Genomic DNA, 23,718 nt, shown 5'->3' on the forward strand with positions numbered 1-23,718 from the left:
TTGGCAAGCTGCATGGATCATAGATATACTGATAACATAACTTTAAGGCGGTTCGGAAAATGAGAAGATTGACCTATAAACCTTTCTAATGTCAACAACTGACTTACAGAGTGAAAAAGGCTTTCTTGACCGCATATTAGTTGCCAGATTTAAACTATTGAAAATTTCAAAATTTTTCATGCTTATTAAGTATTTCTAATCTATAAGGAAACATTAAGAGAGATTAAATATACACACACAAACACAAATAAACTCACTGCAGCTTGGAATTGCTTGATAATTCGTAACCATAAAAATCAACTATGCATAATAATATAATTTTTTTACAAAATGTTTCAAAGATATAGAGATCAAAGACATTAATTACTCCAAATAAAAACTACTTATTCACACTTTTAAATAATTCTTATCTTCAATAAAAATATCGAATACAAACATAGTATCATATTATCGCCTATTGTTGATTTACTGGTTCGTATTTCATATTGTTCCCAGATCCACAGTAATACCATTAATGTGAAAAAGACAGAAACCTCGTTTCTTATTGTCTGAAATATTCATCTTTTTATATCTAGAGATACTCTATGGACGTTAAAGAATAACATTCCAATTAAATTAAATGATCAACACATTTTGGCACGCAGATACGATAAATAACGCCATTTGTGTTTTTATTTATTATATTACCTTCAAATGAGAGGAAGATCTTCCTAAATAGATAAGGAAAGGTCTTGATAACCTTTGTTCGTGAGTCTTGTCTTGGAAAGCAATTTTGGAATCTTTGAAGCGTGTCCCTCATTACGGGAAGTATTTTGGGTGTAGTATTTTTAGTTTTAATAAGGAAGTTCTTAACTTGTTATATTTCATACGCGGTAAAAATTTATTTTTAGAGAAAATATTTTTCAGACTTGGTTAAAACAATACGGATTTATTTTAATCACAAAGAGATATTTCAGATATAAATGCATTAGAATTTTAGTTATTAACTACTTTTTTCCTTATGCGTAGTTGTTACATCTTCTTACGTAAAAAAAGGACATAAGAAATAAAAGGTTTTTCTTACACACATTGAACGTCTTTTTGTATAATTCATAGAAAGAATTTATTTGGAAGCGTCCACAAATAAAACATCTTTTAAAAAGTTGGAAATAGAATTATCTTATCTGTGCACCCATGCCGTCCAGACACTATATATTTACATAATATATTGCATATTATATGCCTTCTCTCGGATTCGAATCTGGGTCCTTCGATACGGTAGTCAGAGTCACTAACCATCCTACCGGTTGGGCGGCATATTGTGTAATAAATGACAAAATTATAATTCTATTTGTAACGGTTGTTCGTAATCCCCGAGAATTTAGCAAAAATAGAAAAATAATTAAATCTGAATTATCATTTACCATGTTGTATGCAAATTCAAAGTACTGAGTGTAATTCTGAACTTATGAATCCAAAAGCATTCGTAATAAAATCACTAGCTTCATCATCTTATTGAGTTATATAAATCGGTGACAGGGAATTCATTTACTATTTCCCTTAAGAATTTACTCATCGAATTAAGGGAATAAATCATTGAGTTTTCCATATAGATTTTAAAACTATTAGTTTTCCAAATTTAATTCCCAATAATGCTCATATATTTACAAAACTTTTCTATAAATTTACTCCAGGTATTGTGACTAGGACTTGTGTCAGGAATGTTTAAGTTTCGTATGCATTTATAGGATGTGAAATGAAATGCTTACCTTTTTGTAATTTTCATTGCTTTAAATTGTACGAATTTTTATTGCTGCTCAGAAGTTCTTTGAGAGTATAATATTTTGTGTTTGTTGCTTACAATTAAGCATAAATATAGCAATAAGCATAAAAGATTTTTTATTTATATTTTTTATTAAAATTATTGTATACATAATACATAGCATTTTTTATTAAAATTTTTAATAGAATATTTTATAGAGAAACTCAATTTTTTTTTTGAATTTTCGTATTAAACTTTAGAAATTTTATTTGAAATGCTACTAAAATTCGGAAGTGTTACAAAACATTGCTAATTGAACAAACGAGCAAAGTAAAAATTATTCGAATCGGAATTAAACTCAAAATATAATTCTTTTATGAAGTTAATGAACTTTATAATGAATTCCTAAGCAAATATAATTGAACACTTTAATAAAATATTACAATAGTTTAAAAGATTAACAGCATTATTTTTTTTCATTTAGAAAAAAATAATATCTTAAAAATTACAAATATATTTTTGCTCGTAATTTAAAATGAAGATTGTAATAGAACTTCTATAATGAAATTTTTAAAAATAAATAACTTCTTAATCTGTCTTGTTAAATCATGTGGCAACACTGAACCTTTATTAACATCTGCTAAAAGAATATGCTTCTTTTTGAGGTTTAGTTTGACATTCAGATCATAAAGCATTAGTATCCGGTTGAAATGAGAATTTTCTCACCTGTCTTCTTTTTTCTTACACGACTATGTCAAAGTTGCATCAGACGAGCAGAAATTAAAGTGTACTTTAGAACTTTACGGTTCATTGAACTCCGGGCGTGGAACGGGGTTTATCCTTATTTACTCATTCTTGAATTCTTCAGCTCTTCCCGACCTTTTTCCTTTGTTTTTCTTCATTCTTTTAAGTGTCACTTCAATTTATTCTACAAGTTCGAATGCTTTCTTTTTCAATGATGCAAGTTAAAAATTTCAAATAAAATGCGTCTACGTTTAATATTTGGAAGTAAGCTTTTACCTAACGTTAGAGAATTAAGTTTGGTGTATTGCTTTGGAACTGCTTTTGGATTTTAATATTAATAGAAATACTCCTGATTTTACTTTTGTTTTTAATATAGTACGTTTTTTAACATTTATGTATGTTGCTGGAAGTATTTTAGAGTACTTATTATTTCTCTAAAATTCTTGAAATATCATTTTATTTTTGAAATATTTTAGAACACCCAAAAATAAAGAATAAGCAGTGTTTAATTGGTTACATTCCTATAGTCAAGCAATTTTTAAAAGAGATTTCTAAGTGCAGTTTTATTAAAATACCCATTTCAAATAGGTTTGTAACCATGCTACATAATTTATGGTAAAATATGTAGAGTGAGTCATAAATGTTTGTACCTTAGGAAATAAAAAAAATGTGATTGAGATATCTTACCGAACGTTTATTCCACAGAAAAAACATAGCCGAAAGTTCGCTTTTTAAAAGTAATACTTCGAGATGTGCACTTTCATCTCTTTGGTAGGCTTGCAATATTTGGAAAACATGCTGTAATACGGAGTTCGGAATTGAGGATGTCTTATCACAACTATTTTATTTCAATTCAGTTTTATATCGGTTTTATTTTTGTGTACGAATCTTTAATATATAATGTATACATGAATTTTAATATTTAACAGGACAAAGTACAAAACACTTAGGAGAACAGGCGATGTTATCTTTTACAAGGAATCAGTTTATTAGGGAACTTATTTTAACGACAAGCCTGTAAACTTTTGAGGTATAGCATGTCGTACCTTCCTTCTGTATCCAAACTTTTTGTCACAGCTTTCAAGTTCTCATAACTCTAATATCGATAACTATAATCATTCTTTACGAACTCTCTGCCATCTTGCATATCTTCGTCCCTTAGTCAAAAGTATGGCCATTTTGCTTGTTTAATATTTACGGGAAATCATTTTTCGAATTTGATCTATGATTTAATAAAATTAAGACTGAGGCATTTTTCTTTGTGTAAATCGGCACAGCCGATTCAGGCGCCGATTCAGACACCGTTCTACTACTTAATAATAGTACTTTTGTAAAAGGTTTTCACACAAAAATCACACTTTTCATTTGTGAAACATTTCATGGTGAGTAAAATTCTCAGAACTAAGATATCGTCGGCCACCGCGAACAAACTCCTCTCTGAAATGACTTTTGATAAAAACAGAATTGTCATTCGAAAATATGCCCTGCTTTATATAACGACTATATATATATTCATGATATATACTTTTTCTCCTAGACCACATAAATTTAAGTAGGTTAGTGAATGTAATACAAATTGCATATGGGTAAATAATTTGCAGAAAAACTAATTTTTACAGAAAATAATCTAGAGCTAAATTGTTTTGCTCGGAGAAAGAAAGTGACTTCAAACAAATACATAATTCTAAAACTCTTATTTTGTATTATAGCCTACTTGGTGGTAAAATGAATATTTAGGGATTTGAGAATCCTTTCTAAATATTTAAGACATTTTTCAGTTTATCTATAGAACGTTCTCATTTGGGATACAGAAATAATAAAATTGCATTATATTTTTTAATTTAGCTCTGAAATAGAATTTTAGAATACTTTGAGAAATTGTATTTATTAATAATTCATTTATCTATTATAAATGATTAAATAAATTCAGAAAACTAATTTAAAGAAGAATTAGAGTATGTGTTTTTTAATGCACTTGAATTTGTATACATTTTGCCTTTTACCAAATACTTCGAATATTCGAAACGAAGCGCATTAGTTTAAATTAGTTATTTATATGATATTGCTTAAGATGACAGTTAACCATCTTTTATATTATTTTTAGTAGCAGCAAATATAATTTTTATCCTTTCCTCTGCGTGATTTTCAGCTTGGTTTAGTTAACGAAAGAGTTTGACATATTCCGAGATGATTTAAAGCTTCCTAAATGATAATAAAAGCAATACAACTTTAGATATATATACTGTAAATAGCTTCCGATAGTTTAACATCGCAAACATTTTATACAAGCTAGTTTACAATCAACAAAGATTTTATATCATTGGATTACAATACGTAAAAAGAAATTACTGTTATTTTGTAACTATTTGTTAAATTTAACGCTTTCATCATAAAATTGCCTTAAACGCAGTCGGATTAGTTTCGTCTTCCTTATAGAGATTATAGCCATTTACCATGCTCCATTTAGGCTTAAGCAGTGACAGTTTGATATGATTTCATCTAAGGCGGAATATTAAGATCCTCAGAATTCTGTGAAGAAGGCAGAAAATAACTGAACTGGAGTTTCAGAGCTGAACTGGAAACTGTTGAACTAAAACGTTTTCGTATTCTTTACCCTCGAGCTCTTGGATTTGTTGCCAAGCAAAAGAAATAACTGACATTACGGTAAAGTATCCATCACCCATCATATTTAACTGTTGACAAAGTTTCATCAACCGCAAAATCTTTTTTTTCCAGATCCTGCCGAAAAAATGGGCAGCCTAGATTATCAGAAATTGAACAGCAGATGAACAACAATCAATAAAATTTCGATTGTTCATTCAAATCTCATAAAACTTAAAACATCTCTTTGACTTCTTAACCCAATGACTCCGCACACTTTAAAAGTTCACATAGTCTTAAATGTAATTAATCAGCTGATTAATAGCAGTCAATAAAATTATAAAATTTGTAAATAGGAAATTGTATTATCTCGTATGAGCGTAACTTTTAAAACCCACTTATAGTTATTTTTTTAAAAGAAACAATATATTTTTTTGTGACGTCAGAGATTGTATCTTGCATTATTATTTTTTAAACGCGTCTTCTATTTTAGGTAGCATACATTTTTTTTCCAAATCTCGAAATTAACATTATTAACCTGAAGATGTTGAGCACAAATGAAACTGAACATTGAATTAAAATTATTGATTTTTGAATATACTATTCTTCCGAAAAAATACTTTAAAAGGTCAAAACCTAGAGACAGAGATGTCCATTCTTGGGGAAAAATGATTTTAAACATTCACACTTTCCTAAATACAGAATTTACAGGATAATGTGCACGAGGTAGGATCACAATTACAGATGATAAAATCATTAATTGTGGGTGTCATTGATTCAATAAATATTCAATTCTACCCTGAAATTTTCTAGATCATATGGCAAACAAAATTCCTAATTTCTCCTTGTTCGATTCCATATTTTCTTTAAATTTTCAGAGAAAATATAGTTACTGATATTAGCTATGTATAATAGTCATGTACTACATTGCCGAGTTGAAATATCTTATGATATACCAATGAGCCGTAGGTATGGCCGATGTGTTTACTAAAGATGATTGGCTATTCATATTTATTAGTGACAAGTAATAACCTTATATGACAAGCTGTGTGACCATTAGTTGTGGCATACGGATTAATCCACTTGTGAATTCCCTTCCAGACCTTCAGTCAGCATTCTGGGATAATCGTTACTAAGATAGAATCAGAATTTAAAATGAGCGTACTTTCCGACGATAGTTCGAGATTAGCGGTCATTCGTTTCAAAAAACAATGGAATGCAAAACTACCGTAACCAATCGACGAGAAATTATCTGAATCAATAACGATTATCAAAATGCTGCTATGTACACTGCGGGGAAAAAAAAGGGGATAGCTCTATATCCCCCGTTCTACTGGGCCGATTGACAAAATTCAACTTTCACGTCTCGAAAGCGCGACTTAGGATATGTATTAGATTTATACATAGCATTGTTTTAATGTAGGTATTTTGACACAAAATCAGACTTTTCCTGAAATGACATGCCGATGTTTTTCCATATTTCGATTCTACGACTCAAATTATGTCAATCTGCCACATTTTGAAAAAAATCGCACGAGTAGGTTTCCTTCAACAGCCTTGCTGACGCATTTTAAAACCTTATCGCCAGCACTGCGTCAAGCCATGATGTTATTAAACTCATTTTATTTATCAGTCTAACAACTTATTTATTCATTTCAGTGTTTCACCGGAGCCTCTCTCGTTATTCTCCCGTATCTTTATTACTCTTTTCGGAAGTTTCTGCTGTTATCTCTCATGTCTTCATCTAATAAATTTCTTCAATTTTCGTTACTTTCGTTTTTTGCCATCATTCTTCCATGTTTTATTTACTTATTATATCTTTAAAACACTAAAATCAGAAATAATTTCTATTAAGCCAGATTAAGTGATGGCACTTCATAAAAGAAACTTTACTATTTTACAATATTAAGAATTCCTTGTTTTTTAACCGTGAATTAGCGACAGCTTTTAATTTTGTTCTAAGCTTTAGCAATGAGATTCAAGGTGTTAAAAATCACAAATTTACTTATAAAAATCACACATAAAAATTGCATTTTTTTTTTTTTTTGATATACTCTTAGAATATTTTTGGAAGACAATGCACGGATAATTCGAAAGAATTGCCGATAATCCACAATACGGTTAATTGAAAGTCAAATGAGCATATGTGATGTGATGTGAGGGGCCCAGCCCGACCCCCCTGACAAATTTACGTCGCCCTGTGGCCTTTCTGCGGGGTGCGCCAAAAGGAGCATATGTATTTTTACGTTTTCATCAAAAGCTTCTTCTAAAATACGAGTTGTCAAAGAAATGAAATAATAAGGAAATTATGAATAGAGCTTAGCGAAATAAAATGTCAACATATATGGCATGTCAGATTAACTTATATTAACTTACCAGGTATCATTTTCTATTAGTTTGTAAATAAAGTGTTCAAATAGTTAACTATAAAATACTCTGCATCTCCGTCTATTTACATAATGTGTAATATTTATGCATTTTTGTTTGCTGGGAAGTAGTTTAATAATAAGAGTGAATTAGTATAAATGTCCAGCTGCATTTTTCTGTTTACGGCAAAGGGAAACACAATTAGTCACCGAGTATAGTTGCAAATTTCATGAGCGTGCAAATGTGTCCAACTTTGCTGATACAGCAGACAATTATGCAATAATATGTTTCCTCACACATGGGTGCCAGTATATCTTTTTCAACCAAAGCTTTCAACCAACCATTGCTTATAATGATTGCAAAGATTTTGCGGAGAATTAAAGGGGTAAAGGAAGCGTCTTTTGTCAATCCTCACAAAAGAGGTATATTAAATCCATAGATACGGATGGCCATTGAATCAAAACTTTACTTCCTTATCCGGAACACTCTTTCTATCTTGTAGCAAATTTCAGTCGATCATCACGCAATTTGTCTCCAACTTTGTGACAAAGTTTGATTGAGATGTTCTCGAAAATGATCTGGGTAATATCTTTGTTATAGTGAGGCGGATAACTGTCTTCTTGAAGAGTAAAATTCATCATTATTTTCATTCAACCGTAACATCAGTCAACTTTCCAATATGTCCAAATAAATCACCAATGACGCAAAGATGTCTACCGTATCAGAAAAGATGACATCATCGACTTTTGACATTGAGAATTTGTAATATATAAAAGCAAAATTAACTAAATAAATGTCTGTATTTTGATATAATAAAATCTGAAGTATAATAAATAAATTGATATAATAAAATCTGAATAAATGTCAAAAGTCGATGACATCATCGACTTTTGACATTGAGAATTTGTAATATATAAAAGCAAAATTAACTAAATAAATGTCTGTATTTTGATATAATAAAATCTGAAATCGATTGTGTAGTTTTTAGCTCAAAAAGGCCTATTAGTCTCGAAATGCGATTTTGCGTGGTCCACTGTAAATGCTTTGTTTCACTTCTCATTCGAGCGTTTTACCATTCGAAAAAAATGTAAGATATTATTCTTGCATATTTAATCCGTCTGCTACTAGTAAACAAACTAAATTATTTAAAATCAATAGAAGTATATTTTAAAAATATTATTTTTTTTTTTACTTTTTAATCTGATTGGTTTAAATAAAACCGCATTTTTAATGGACAATATATCTAATTAAAAACATGAAATATTTTTATAGAATTGCATTACATATTTTTTACTTTTTAAATATGCTAAAGATATATAACTTTCCTATGGTAATCTAAATGCATATTAATTTATGTAACATCCTATAAAATGTTTCGTTATTCGACCTGTCGATATCGATCTACCATCTCCATCGATAATGCCTACTGATAAACCGTATTAAACTTTGAAAATGCACATTTGTCCGATCATTAAATTCTGAACCCTTGCAAATTAGAAATTAAATATTTTACCGGAGGGTGAATAACCAAGTAGTTTTGCTGCATAAATCAGTATTCTGGGAATTTTAAAATAAAAATCACTTTCACAGACGATGAAAGAAAATAAAGATTGCCAACTACAAATAAAGGATACAGAGTTATGTTTTGCCAGGAGGGTAAAATTTCAGAAGAATGTTCTAAGGATTTTGATATAGAAATTATACTTGAGGTTTTTGTTTAAGATGGAGACTTTCAGTAATCTATAAAAAATCATTAGCATTATCAAAAAGGGATTTTTAATAAGAACTAATTTTTACTTTATTTCAATGAAGTTCGGGAAGATCAGTTTCATCTTGGTATGGAACGAGAAGGAACAAGAAACTTTATATCACTAAAAGACAAATTTCTCAGTTTTACTCAGTGCATTTATTTATATATTTGTTATTACAGTAATTGCTGACATGTTCCTTTTTCTATTCACTGTTAATGGGACACTAATCAAACAGCGAATGCACTCATTTTCTGCTACCTGAGTACTGTCGCTCCATGTTCCAGATTCGTTTTTTAATGAAATTAGTTTTACAAGAATGATTAATGCTGTCATGCGAAATAAGTAAAATCATTTGCTTTTCAGCTCTTGTTAATTTGTTCCAAAACTTCCCACCAAAAAAAGTTCTATGCGAAATTTTAATGAAAAACCGTTTGTAACAGATATGCATAGGTTAGATCGTCTCTTTATGCAGGAAATCAATTGGAACTCTAGGAAAATCTCAGTATGAAATTTATCAAACGCATAAATAAATTTCATTTCACGTAAAAATTAAAATGCCATATTCAGTAAAATATTTATGTACGGCATTTGGCAACAATTTATAATGAGGTGAAGAAACCTTTCCAGATTAGTCGCAAACTACATAGTAATGTAACGGATTTCGTTCGTATTTGCAAATTAATTCAACATCGTAACTTGATTTATTACATAATGTTTTTGCTGGTACTTATCCTTTCTAACTTAAATCTTAATTTAGTGACAGAAAACTGTGAAAATTAATGACCCTGAAAATAACGTTACATGCTCAAACGAAATTTCGAATCTAAACCAGTTTTTCAATTTGGGTTTGGTTTCGACATTTCCTTCCAGTTGCTTATGAACCCTTAATTTTCAGCTGATTAAATTCTACGATACAAATATTATTCTTTATCATCACGATTTCCGGTGTTCATAACCATTTAGGTATAATTAATGTAACATAAGTTTTATGTTATAAAATTTAATAAATGTTATTTTTCTTATCTATTTTGATCTAAGAATGGTCCGTAAACTATAACAGCCATTCTAATCAAAGTTAAAAAAAATGTAACCCTTGACTCATGTTTTAACATGAGGTATTAAGTTGTTAATGTGCTATGATTCCAGCATTTTCGTTTTAAAAGGATTATATAATCTAAAACGTAGCTATAAAGAGTAAAGATGAAGAATTATATCGGAAGTAGAGATGTATCTTACATTCCTTAGCTTTAGATAAATAAGAATTATACAAGCTTATCTTTCGAGAAGATTAGAATTCCGTTTCTTAACAAGATAGCATCCAGGAAATTCTTCGATAAGGTTGATTGGTTTAACGAAATTGAGTGAGATTTGTTTACACCTGTTTCCTCCATTAGGATTTGATTCTAGATCCAGCTTATTTTTTTATTCGAATGATGCATAGCGAGTGGTTCAAAACTTAGGTTTATTTATTAAATGGTATAACTTTGTGTGTGATGTGTGCAAAATTAATGCAAAATTACTGTTATTTAATTTAAGAGTTTATAAGAAAATATGAATGAAACTCTCATCTGATTAAAATGTATTAGGTTAAAAAGTTATATTCTAGGAAGTTAGCGCTATTATCGTGTAAAAAAAATCTATCTTCGGGTAAAACAAACAGGAAAAGTTACACATCATTCACTTTCATTTTTTTTACCATGCCATGGCAATTAGATTTTGAAAAGTTTTCTAGTTGTACAGTTCTGCTAAGTATTATATGGTTAAACAAATTATACGATTCCTCTAAAAATAATTATTAACGGCTAATTATTTATTAGTTATAATACATTTATAATTTATTTATAATTTATTAATATTTATTATGACCAAATGATTGCACAAACTGGAACTTTAATAGAAACAATACTCCGTTAATCTTTAGCTTCACAAAAACACGTTCAAATTGAATACTAAATTAACAAGCCTAGATTTACCCATCCTCGACTTATACTCTCGAAGAAATCGCAGCTTAGCAGAAATATCGTGTCAGTAGCAAAAAATTCAAAATTAGAAAACTTAAAGCAGTAATGGTTAGCCTATGCTACAAAACACTCTCTGAAAAATTTCACAAATCGAAGTTTATTTATACATTAAACTAATTTGCATTCTAATGGGAATTGGCGGAAGTAGAAGTTACAGTAAAGCAAAAATTATAAGATTACTAAGTTAATTGAAATAAAACTTTACAGAATTTCACTGAATATTTATGGAATTTTATGTCTCAAATAATTTCATTGGTGAAAATCTCATTTGAGAAATTGTGGTTTACATTTCAAATCTTTAGTCAAAACGTCAAGGGCCATTTCGTAATATTTCAGTATTTTCTTACAGCGACAAACTTTTTTAAGTTTTCAAAGCATTTTCGACTACCGCTTTAAAACATATTGGGATAATCTTATGAAGATCGAGCTTAAAATATATTTCAGTTACTCAACTGTCTAAAATCAGGAGTTTTATTTTACACATCGTTCAAGGAACCTAATTTTGCATATTCCGATAAGGACCTTTAAGTAACCTTAAATATCACGAAGAAATAATAGTATCTGGAAGAAGCAGGCTTGGAAGTAAGCATTATTAGTATGCTGTGTTTGGGCATGGATACGGTTGACCGTCCTTAGAATGCCGGTTCGTCCAGTCTCGGTCTGATACCCCTGATCACATACTCGTCGGTACCTTCAATGGGGTTTGCAGTATCATCCATTAATCATTGGGATGGAATGCTTTGCTATTGTCCATGCGATATTTTTTCATAAAAAAGTAATTAAGACCTACTTTTGATTACTTTTAAGATACTCAAATGCTATGTACTTAAAGGATGATTTATTTATTATCAATACTCGCCCCATCTTTTATATTTATTATTTATTTATCCCATTCAAAATATTACAATCTCTGTGAATCTTTTTTCGTATCATGTGCTACTTGTTTAATACTATTATACAAAGAAAATTCGTTGGAAGTCTAATAAAGGTTACGCAGTGTTTCTGTTACATTAGTAATAATTGCTATAGTATTTCCCTTATGTTTAAAATGAGGCCTAATGGCTGTTCATAGCCTAACATTTCTAGGTTGCAAAAACGATGTCATGTTAGTAGGCATAAACGCAACTTTAGCATTTGCCCATTGTGTTGCTCGTATCTTTGTAGGTTTTGTAATGTAACTGGAAGCTTGTAATAAAATGCTGCAGATTCTACTGGATTTGTAATGAGTTATCGCTTAGTCTTAAGTAAGTCACGTATACTGAATGTTAAAATAACAATTTTATTTAGTCTTTTATTTAGTGCATTAACAAGCACAACTTATGCTACAGAAGAAAATTCTATTTATGCGTATTTAAATTTACATAACAAAAGTCAAATTTAAACATAGATAACGTTGTCTAAGACTATATAGATTAATTGAGCTGATTCAGAATTTTAGAGCCTGGTATTTTAAAGCATCGGTTAGCAAGACGCACGAGAGTTTAATAACAGCTAGATGCAGTTGCCAGAAGCTTTAATCTAAATATTCAAAACCCCCGAGCTTAAATACACATAAACCTAATCTGCATTCTGGTAAGGAACACGAAAAGAAGAAGTTACAATATAAGCTTAAATCATGATAACTGGTTAATTAAAATAAAATACCTTACAACTTATTTGATGAAAGTATGCGAAAAGATCCTTGGAATCAAACATACTTCTTGGAAAATGTGTGTTGTTCAATTTTGATTGTAAGTTTTGCAAAAATATTATCTGAAACGCGTTAGGCGAAATTCGTTCCATGTTAAGTAAAAATACATTGCAGTTAATAAATCACGGTAATTCGAAAGGGGGGACTTGAAAATCGAAAACCTGTCAGGTTAGTGATACGTGCAATTAATACTCATAAATATTCATAACCGTATTAACGAAGAAAAACTTCAAAATCTTTTGCAACCCACACAACAAGAACTGCTGTCTCATTAAGTCCTGTTAGGTATCATTCAAGTTCAGTCAAATCTGTCATATAAATGATTGTTACTTTATACCTTTATTTTAATAGTTGTGATCAAAAATGGAGTTGAACACCAGTAAACTCTTAGCAGGTATGCACCTTCGTTGTTTTTTATATTAGAATGTGAAAATGATTTTAAAAAAGTAGTGTTGAAATATAGTTTAAAATGCATAAAAATTATGCTGCAATTGAAATGGCAAAATTAAATTCTGCTAAAAAGTCAGAAAAAGAAATTGCAAATTCAAATTCTGAAAAGAAAAATGTTACGAAAATTCATACATTAACAAAATATAAGCCTTGACCTAATCAAATTTATTTAAAGGGCTATTACCAAATATATAATCTTGTTCTTCCACAAAAGAAAATTAATATTTTCTTAAAACTGATTTTTGAAATATCTGTTTTTTTCTGTAAAATAATACTAGTCCACGCTTGTGCATCGAGTTAGTAAATTTTTAACTCATCTTTTATATGACAGCACAATGACTGCAATATCTGTAATGTGAGTCTAGAAGGAATTAGCGTCATTATTAATTTTTAATTTATCTGCGCTCAAGTGGAAATAAACTTTTATTACTCTTGCATACCTGGTTTTCATCAGTTTTGAAACCTAGATTATCAGAATTTATTATGCCATTTTATCTATTTTCTGATTTCATTAATGTTACGTCTAAGGAATATGTTTGTGTAATTTTTTGAAACTTTTGCGAATTTATGTTTTCATGAGTTTAAAAAATAAAACAGAAGTTACATACTAATATTATTCTTCTTTGCATTTTGATACAGGTTTCTAAGTTGTTGAAAATTATTTTGTGAAATGTCGTGGTTTCCATTTTAATCAACCATTTCAAATTGGGCCGAAAAAGAAAAGAAACTTTAGCTTGACGTACATTTTAAATAAGTATTAGTTTTGAGGGAATCGGTGACAAGCGCCTGAAGACGAGGGAGCAAAGAAAGTCTGCAGATTTTTTTTTTTCTGAAAACATGTACTCCAAACTAAAAAAAATTTTTTTTCCGAATTTTGAATTTTTTATTGGCAAGTTCTTTTCTAATAAAAGACACCTTTCGTTTGGTTTGATTTATTTGATTAGGACAAAGTACTCAACAGCCATCTGGCTAAGGGCAGAGATGGTTTCTTGGGGAACTTTATAAGGAAAAATGGCTGATATATGCACCTTACACATGGAGCAACCTCAAGAACGCCCATGCAACCTGCCCGTTTGCCAGGATTCGAACCAGAAATCGAACTACAAATGCGCAGCGGCTTTTCCGCTCGTACGCTGATAGTCAAACTTTATGAACAGTCACAACAAAACTTTGGCATTTTTCTAAGTGAAATGTGTTTAAAGTGCCCATTTATATATTATATTTATATTATTTTAGTTAAATTCCATTATTTTGAAGGATATTTTTTCTCAGCTTTTAATGTTATCATTGGGTTCATGCTGTTAGGACAGCTGTGGACAAAGGTGATCACATTAAGCGATACCTACTGTATCATACGTTATTTGAAGTTTTTCCATTGTAACTTTTTATGTTTAAAATGAAGATCTCGAAAAAATATAACGGTCTCTTGAAAGATGCTGCCTGTATTTGTTTTTGTTTTTTAATACATAATGAAATATTTGTGACTGATTGACTATAGGTGTTTGTAACAGATTTGTGAGGAATCTTCTTTATACACGTACATAAAAAGTTAGATGCACAGACAGTTCATGTTTCATGACGAACTAAGCATTAATTACCATCAGATTACTTACCCGATTCAGCAGCGAATCGCAATTAAGAAAGATAAATGCTAATCTCTGAAAAGTAGTAAGTGCCTCAGTCCAGTATCTCCTTAAGTATTAAGGATTAAGGAATTATCGAATATTAAGGAACCTTCCAAATATAAAAAAACTGAAGGGGAACTTATGAACTTATACGATGATAAATATCAAAATAAAATTTTTGCTAATACACAGTACGGAGCTTGAGATTTAGGCTTTCGGAAAATATTAAATTGTGCATTATGGCTGCATTAAACAATTCAGTCTTCAAAGTAAATTAATTACTCAAATACTTCTAATTTAAACATACACCTTTTTTGTTTACAAAATAAACCGTTATGACACTTTATTTTTATTTCAGTTATGTAGTTTATATCCAAAATCATCACGTATTTGATTTCACTGTTTCCATATCTTTCTACATTAAAAAAAGTCAGTTAGCTAACTGTTCTTTGAACTCGTTTCTACCACACTTCAACAACCAGCTTCTGCCAACAGCAAGTAATTATTTTCAACAGCATTGTTCTTTTTGTAAGGAAACCCACCAGCGGTCTTAGTGGATAAGGATCACAGGCCGATATTACATCGTTCCGGGTAGTTGACCGAGCCTCCTGCATAGGAGTTTGGGGTCCTTCTTCCCCCATGAGCTGGTTCGCTTCAGATAGCCCTCCAACGAGGTTGAAAGGCCCTCATCTATGCAGCTAGCATTTTCAGTATTTGTCGTCATAAATTGCTGATATGTCTCTCTGATATATATATGTGTGTGTGTGTGTGTGTGTGTATATATATACCAAAACTTAAAATTTATAAATTAGAACTAGTAGATTATACTAGCCTGTGAAAATACTAAAATTTATAAAAAAAAAAAAAATAAATAAAATAAAATGCTAAGAAGTGTTTTGGAAAATTTCTTTGAAAAGTTTTAATAAATTATTACTTAAATTTCTTTAAATAAATTTTTATAGGTGAAAATTCTAATATCATAACTAGTCATAAATTAATCATTTATATTTTAAATATATTTAAAATACATGAAACTAAAATTTTGAGAGCTAAGAGAGAAAAGATATTTTAAATTTTATAATATTATCAGATTTTATTTATATAATAGCTATAAAATTACATAAAAATTGCAGAACGGCATATCTTTGAGAGAAAGTTTCCTAATGATAATGATGAATTTCAATAAATAGAAGAAAATCCTAATTCCACCAAATGATAACAAAAGATCTGAATCCAAAATTAATTTGCAAATTTACTTCAGAATAATTAATATTATTAGCATATTATCAAACAAGTTGTATCACATAAGAGTTGTTTAAATAGATTCAATGAAACAAAGATAATTTAAAAGAAGTATGAAAATAGGTAGGCTCATCAATTTGGAAACTGCATATATCAGTTCATCAGAATATGAATAATATATACAGCAATTAATCTGCTTTTAATACATTTAAAATGAATTTAAAAATCCTTAATAATGAATGTGTTATTGCGTATGAAGTATGCAGTAACGTATGTAACGTTAATGCATATGACGTATGCAGTAATGATAATATAGTATGCAATTATGGAAATGAAATTGAAATTAATAAATATGCGGAGGAGCATTTTAAGCTATAAACACATCATTTAACTATGTCAAAGATGATAGCAACTCTACTATCACCTATGATTAAAAAATTTTAAAATAAAAGGATTAATATTGCGTTGGATAAATGAATAACAAAGTAATTTTAAATGTGCGACATTATTATTAAAATTTTAACCCTCAAATAAGTGTAATAAATCTAGGAAGTTTACGCAAACAATCATGTAATGAAAGATAGATAGTTTTTTTAAAATTTTAAATAATGTTTCATTAAAAATTAAAATTAATGAATGTTACATTATTTAAAGATTATATAACATAAATATTTAAATAAATAATGGTAAGTACTTCAGAATAATGAAAATAAATTTGATGTGGAATGTAAACATAGATAAACAGAAACAATTACAATATTTTGCAAGTTTTAAAAGTAATAGTTTGTATATTTGAAGCAGATCTGAATTACAACATCTATTATATTGTTATGTTATTGGAATACAATATTGCTCTGATTTTGTATTTTACAGTTATGAATTAAGAAAATGAGTATTTGATTACATTTTATTTCACTGCATTGGGATAAAAATCTCAATGCTTTAAAAAACCCTGAATGATTATTTTAGAATTATGATTTAAATCTCCTTTTGAATTTGTTGAGAACGAAATAATGTTTGTTTAGAAAAATAGTATGCTGGGAATTCTTTTCATAGACTAATTCCAGTATGAAGGTCAAAATAAAAGAAATATATTAAGATTACAGAATCTTTTCTTCAACAAGATTGCTTTAAAAGCCTGAACAAAGTGCAGTGGGATAGTCAAAATATTATAAACATCGTGATTACAGTACTATTATCCGACTGAAAACACGATTTTAGCTTAGCTAGAAGGAGTGTTACATCAGCCTAAGAAGGTCAAGTTCTTGTGCAATTTACATTACTCGTACAAGAACGTAACTGGTACGCAAATATTATGCGTAATTTAAGCAAATCTAGAACCAGTCATTAGTAGATCAACTTTGATGGGCTTCTTTTGGTTTTTAATTCATAGAAGACTTAATTGATGAAATAATTGCCTTTGGGTGATTCTTACGTCTACTTTTTCAGATCTTCACAAGTGGTTGATTATCATCTGTATTCAAGTTTCCGGATATTACTTTGATTATACCGGATATTATTCTGAGAATGTCTTTTTTCTAGTTAATGCATTATAAAATATTTTATGAAGATAAAATTCTGAATAGTATTTCACTTAAATTTATTTCAGTAATTAACTTTTTAGAGAATGCAAATAACGCATAAAAGTTTCGAAACTAATTTTAGAAACTTGAGAAAAAAAATAAATTCGTATAGATACATATAAGTATACCGGAAAATTTTTTATGTATATTTAAATAACTAATTACAAAAAAAAAAATCATACTTTTTATTCTGTAATAATGTTTAACAAAGTTGGTTTGCTTTGTTTGATAATTGCAAAGCACACGAGGGCTATCTGCGTAAAGAGGGGGATGCCTTTGTCGAGGATTTTCTAAAAAACCCTGGCTCGTATATACGCTTCACACAGGAAAATCCACGAAAACATCCATGCAGTCATCCCGTTCGCCAGGATTCGAACCCCGGATTGATCTTCCAGTGTTCAACGATTTCGCCGCTCGGCCGTTGGTGGGCGTTTAACAACGTAAATCCCAACATACTTGTAAACATATCTCAATCTGTACACATCTATAATTAAGAAAATTTATTAGATGTAAATTATGACTTTGTAGAAAGAATTATCATAAGTCTGGATATAAAAGCGCTTTTCATAAAATAATGGACTGTTACTCAATAAATTACACACAGCTAGTCTTAGTGAGAACAATTCTGTTTATAGTTTATTTGAAATTAAAAAATATATATTTATGTATAAACGTTTTTTACAGTATTTACAGTTTCTGGTGACATATGAGAAAAGTTTACAATACCTTTTAATTTGTATAATATATAAATGATTTCAAAGCAAATTAAAATTTGCTTCGAAAATAATTATAATCGGTTTCGTAAAAGAGAAATAAGAAATGACACTAATATTGCAAAAAACACTGTATTACGACTGTAAAAATAATAAAAGTTAAGAATATAATAAAAATTAGAAAGATTCATCTTTCCCGGCATACCTTCTTCAGGGGAATTGCATATCTAGAAATGTAAACGAAAAAACTGTCTTTAAATAATAGACACAAAATTAAAATAAAAATAAGTTAAATCAGAAACAAATTATGCGTCCAACAGCTCATCCTCAATAGGACAGAAATCAAAATGAAAATGAATATACGAAAGTGAAGCAAATAGAAATATGTAGAAGAAAAATTTAATTTTAAATTAAAAAAAATTCAATAAATTTTCAAACCTGCAGAAGAAGGCATTAGGACAAACTTTTTAAACAGAGTAATTTTCAGCTGTAGAACCCCACAATAAAAACTAATGCTTCGTAATGAAAAATTGTACAAATTCATATAAAACATTTAATTTAATTTAAAGCATAAATTTTTCAAAGAATAAAAAAAAGAGAAAATTTTGAAAAACAATGTGATTTAATATTACATTTGAAAATAGTAAGGAAAAACTGCTAATAGTTTAATTTTGAAAACCTCTAATTTCACTTTAGCGACTGTCATTTAAAAGTTATGGATATTATTAACAAGTTCCTACATCGTTTGGATTCTGTCAAGCAAATTTGATAGATCATTTGGGTTTGTTGTGCGTGTCTTCTTTAAATGCCCCCAAATGCTGATTTCTTTTTACCAAAAACAGTAACTTGGTCCAGGCGATACTTTCGTAAGGCGAGTTTATCTTAAGACGCATTACCATTGGTATTGAGAATCTATGTTTTTAATAATTAATAGGAAGAATTCAACAATCAAGTGAATGGCGATCGTGAGAAGCAAGACCTAAAATATCATGTGGATCCCAACCAAATTAATACTGACTGTATTCTTTATTTAACTAGTGTTGTATATCATGAGTTTCCTGAAACTTGCTGAAAATTTATTGAAAAATGTTATTTGAGCATTTTTCGAATTATGCAGGAAGTAATCCGGAGACATGACTTGAGTTATGAACATCAGATGATGCCAAAGAGCATACAGATACGTATAGAGACATAAAGGAGTATAGAGAGATATATCTGTAAACTATCTTTCACAGAAGATCAGGATTTTAGCTCCTGCTTTTATTTAATACTCTGAGAAAACCTCAATTACACATAAATATTTCCTCGATGATTCTAAAGCATAATAAAATTGTTTTCAAATCCTATTTTAAAGATTTTAGAAGATGAGCATTCTATTTAATATTATATATGATATGCGTGTTTTAAATGTTTAACTCGTTAATGGTGCAAACTATTTAGTATAAACCTAACAAATTTGTCGGTGTTTTTTAACTGAATATTAATCTGAAATGTGTCTGTAAAAGAAGGTTTGTAAGAGTATATAATATAGATAGTCTTTTCGGACAACTTTGAAATTTAAATAAAGACTTTGATTACAGATTTTAGTCTCTTAGGTGAAATACTCATAGTATTTCAACAAAAAGCTGCCATTGTGTAAATGCTTAGCTTTGAACACTTGTAATAAATCTTTTTATTATTTAATACGCCATACTAGTTTCAGAACAGTTTTACATATTTATCTCAGAAAGTTCATTTCTTAATTAAAGTAGCCTTTTCATAACCAAAGCAATATAAATCAAATTAATTTTTTGCACGAGTCATTCTACTACGATGACCTTCATTGTTAATGCGATCATCAGGTGTTGTAATTTCTTTATTCCATTCAAAAGCGAACATTTCAGTGAAGTGATTGACGTTACCATACTCATTTAAAATCTGTTTATAATAGGTCTGACATTATAATTTAACATTATAATTAATGTGTGTGTATGTTTCCTTGATTCTACATTATCTAATATCTGTCACTATAAAGGGTCAATAGTTTTAATATTAAAATTAATGATATTTATGTAGTTGTATTCTGTTCGAAACCAGTTAAAATTTGTTTGACTGTGAATACCTGACAAAAGAAAACCTCTAGTATTTATACAAAAGATTTCATACAGTGAAACAGAGCAATTACATGCAGATACAATATTAAGCGGGCGCACTTTCACAGGAAAGAAACAACACCGCGAACCATATGAAGCAGAACATAGACAGAAGAACCATATGAAGCAGAACTTACTCAAAAGTAGTGTAAGAAGCTACTACCTATTTACTTACGGTAAATTATAGATGGCTTCTACAATTCTACGTAACATAAGATAACATACATAATCTCAAAAGCGAACAACATATAATAAATTGTCAAAATTGAGTTGGTAAAGTATTAACAATGTAATGTATTGTGAAATGTAATTATAGTAAACTAATTATTGAAAAAAAAAAACCCAAGAAATTGCATATAATGAACTGACAAAAATAAGCTGAAACGTAGTATCAGCATATATATGCAGAAATATCTAAAAAGACATAATACGCATAAGTATGCAGATGAAGCTAATTTTTTCTTTTTTTCAAACTTATTTATATATATTCTTCTTTTTAATCCAAAGGGGCTTTATCCCAGAAGGACTATTGTTTTCGTTTTGTGATTTTGCGTTGGTTAACTATAAATGTCCGTTTCACTTTTCAAACTGTTGCCACCAAATGTTAGAGTCCTGCATTATATTTGAAGAAATTAAATATTGAAAAATCTGTATAAATGTACATATATTTCTCGCATTGTAATAAAACAATGGTACATAGAGCCGTCGAATTTTGAATGACGTAATCCTACTGCGAATATGGGCATGTGGAAGCCCAAATTTGAAATTTGATTTGATTGATTTATTATCGATTTCATATTTTGTAAAACTTTAACGAATTTTTGATAAACAAATTCAAGGATTTCAAAGCGAGCAATAGCAACTTTGAACAAAAGAAACAGTTTTATCTCCAGCGCGCGAGACTCTGTATCGGAAATTATAAAGATATGTTCAATTTCAAAGAATTTTGAAATATTGCTCTTGAACTGAATTTTATGGTTTAGGTGCGAAGAACATGATATCTAATAAATAAAGGTAACAGACAAAATGTTAAAAAAAACATACCTTTGGACGTAATTTGAAATCTGAAACCTTTCAGATTAAAAAAAAATATATAATTTTTTTTTTAACTTTTGACTGTTGATTGTAAATATTGATGTAACCAAGTCATGATTGCAACCATGATCTCTAAATCTAACTCACAGAAGTAATCTTGCTAGGCTTAAAGTGAATATATGTCATACATTCGACAAGTGCTAGACAAAACATTTCACGTCTCATTAGGTGGAAAACAATACACGATTTGTTATCATTATCTAGACTCAGTAGCTATTTCAATAGTTTAAACTGTAATATCCTATTTATTATTAAAGAGTAGCATAGAAATAGGTTATATACCTGCTTTTCTTACACTATGAATTATGCTTTTTACATGCCATTTCATTTCTATAGAGATAGACTGGGAAATAAATCACTAAATGTTACGGAATTGTTTAAAGATAATTAGTTTATTAGAAATGACGGCATAATTGCATTTGGTATATCATGTGTTGCTCTGAGTTCTTAGAAACTTACGTGCATTACTTCATTAATTCTTCAAAGATTGTTTACAATTATCTATAAAAACCATACTTGTTAATTGTTTAAGTTTTTCAACATAAGAGTCGAGCTTCTCTAAGATGTTTTTGTAATTCATCACTCTCAAATTCTGCCTTCTTTATTCCAGTTTGTTAATTGACGTCTAAATATTTTCTCAGAAACACTGGCTGTAAAGTCTTCTCTATAGGTTTCGCAGATGATAGGTTTTGCTTCTAGAGCAGTTTATTTTTGATTACCGTAAAAAAGGCATAACTGTGACGTAAATGCACTTTTATCGAATTTCATTTATCGTTATAATAAAAATGAGGTTACGCTGTTGCCTAATATGGCATAGATAAATTTTTAATTTTGAGTGTCTGCATAAAAATAGAACTCTGTACTTGTAGTAATTTATTCTTATTTCCAGTCCCATATATTTCTATGAGAACCTAAAATGTTAGTATATGTAGTTGCGATCAAATATTCTTTACTTTTTTCACATAAATCTCCTGAAGTACCCGATCAGAAATATTAAATGTATGTACTCTTATTCCATGTATTGTTAATCTTATGCAGCACAAATTTTTATTTGATATTATATATATATATATATATATACTAAAGAAATATTGATTATATTATCTCCTAATATTAATTTTAGCAGAAATATCTAAAAAGAGTGAACCCATGGGTAGGAATTTTAATTATGAAAATTGTTTTAAAGTAACTTGAATGTAAATTGTTAAAAATGTTTTACGGAGACTTGAAGTAAATCACGAATAACAAAATTTCAAACTTTGAAAAAGAAATTAAATTAAAAGGAAATAATTATTGCTATTGATCGGAAATTAGTTGACTTTTCAAGGGGAACAAACAAACTCCCGTTCAATGAACAATAATTAATAAATAAATACGAAGGTGTTTCGTATTTTACTCAAGTAATAATGGTGATGCCAAACAGGAAAATTAAGTTAGGCCAAATATTTCCGTGAAGTGAAGGTATTTAGAACCAAAGTAGAGTACCAAATAACTCGTTCTGAATTAAGCACTTTCGGTAATGCAAATTTTGAGTGAAAAGCAATTTATGCAGTAAAATTGATAAAATACTCGAGTAATTGTCCCGCGACACCTTCGCTTTTATGCATGTTAATTCAAAACTATTTGTAGAAAAATTAAACATTGCTTAAAAACACATATGCACTTATATTACAGTAAAAGTGAATATAAAATCTTTGACCCAATATTGATGATACATTTGCAAGCAAAAGCATTGGTAGTGATGATAAATCTGCAAGAAAAGATTAGCAATTAGCTAATAATAATAAGCATAGCCATGAAAAATAGCTTCCCGCTTTTAATATATCATCCATATCATAATCTTCGCTTTCTTCTCTAGCGTTTCTTTGCTTCTGAAGTATCGATCTCTGTCTCATTTCTTTACTCCAGTTACATTGTTGTAAATATGTGAAAGCATATATGAAATTGCTGAAGAACGGGCGTA

At 29.3% G+C, this 23,718-nt stretch overlaps 1 protein-coding gene across 2 annotated transcripts in view; it reads left to right on the forward strand.

Moving 5' to 3' along the window:
- LOC118197893 (uncharacterized) overlaps positions 1-23,718 on the forward strand; it is a 137,473-nt gene that overhangs the window by 89,484 nt on the left and 24,271 nt on the right. The gene's annotated exons all lie outside the window — the stretch shown is intronic.

The sequence above is a fragment of the Stegodyphus dumicola genome, chromosome 12 (genome assembly GCF_044657685.1).
Source record: "Stegodyphus dumicola isolate Sdum_Otavi_A_Nest chromosome 12, ASM4465768v1".
Taxonomy (NCBI): Eukaryota; Metazoa; Arthropoda; class Arachnida; order Araneae; family Eresidae; genus Stegodyphus; species Stegodyphus dumicola.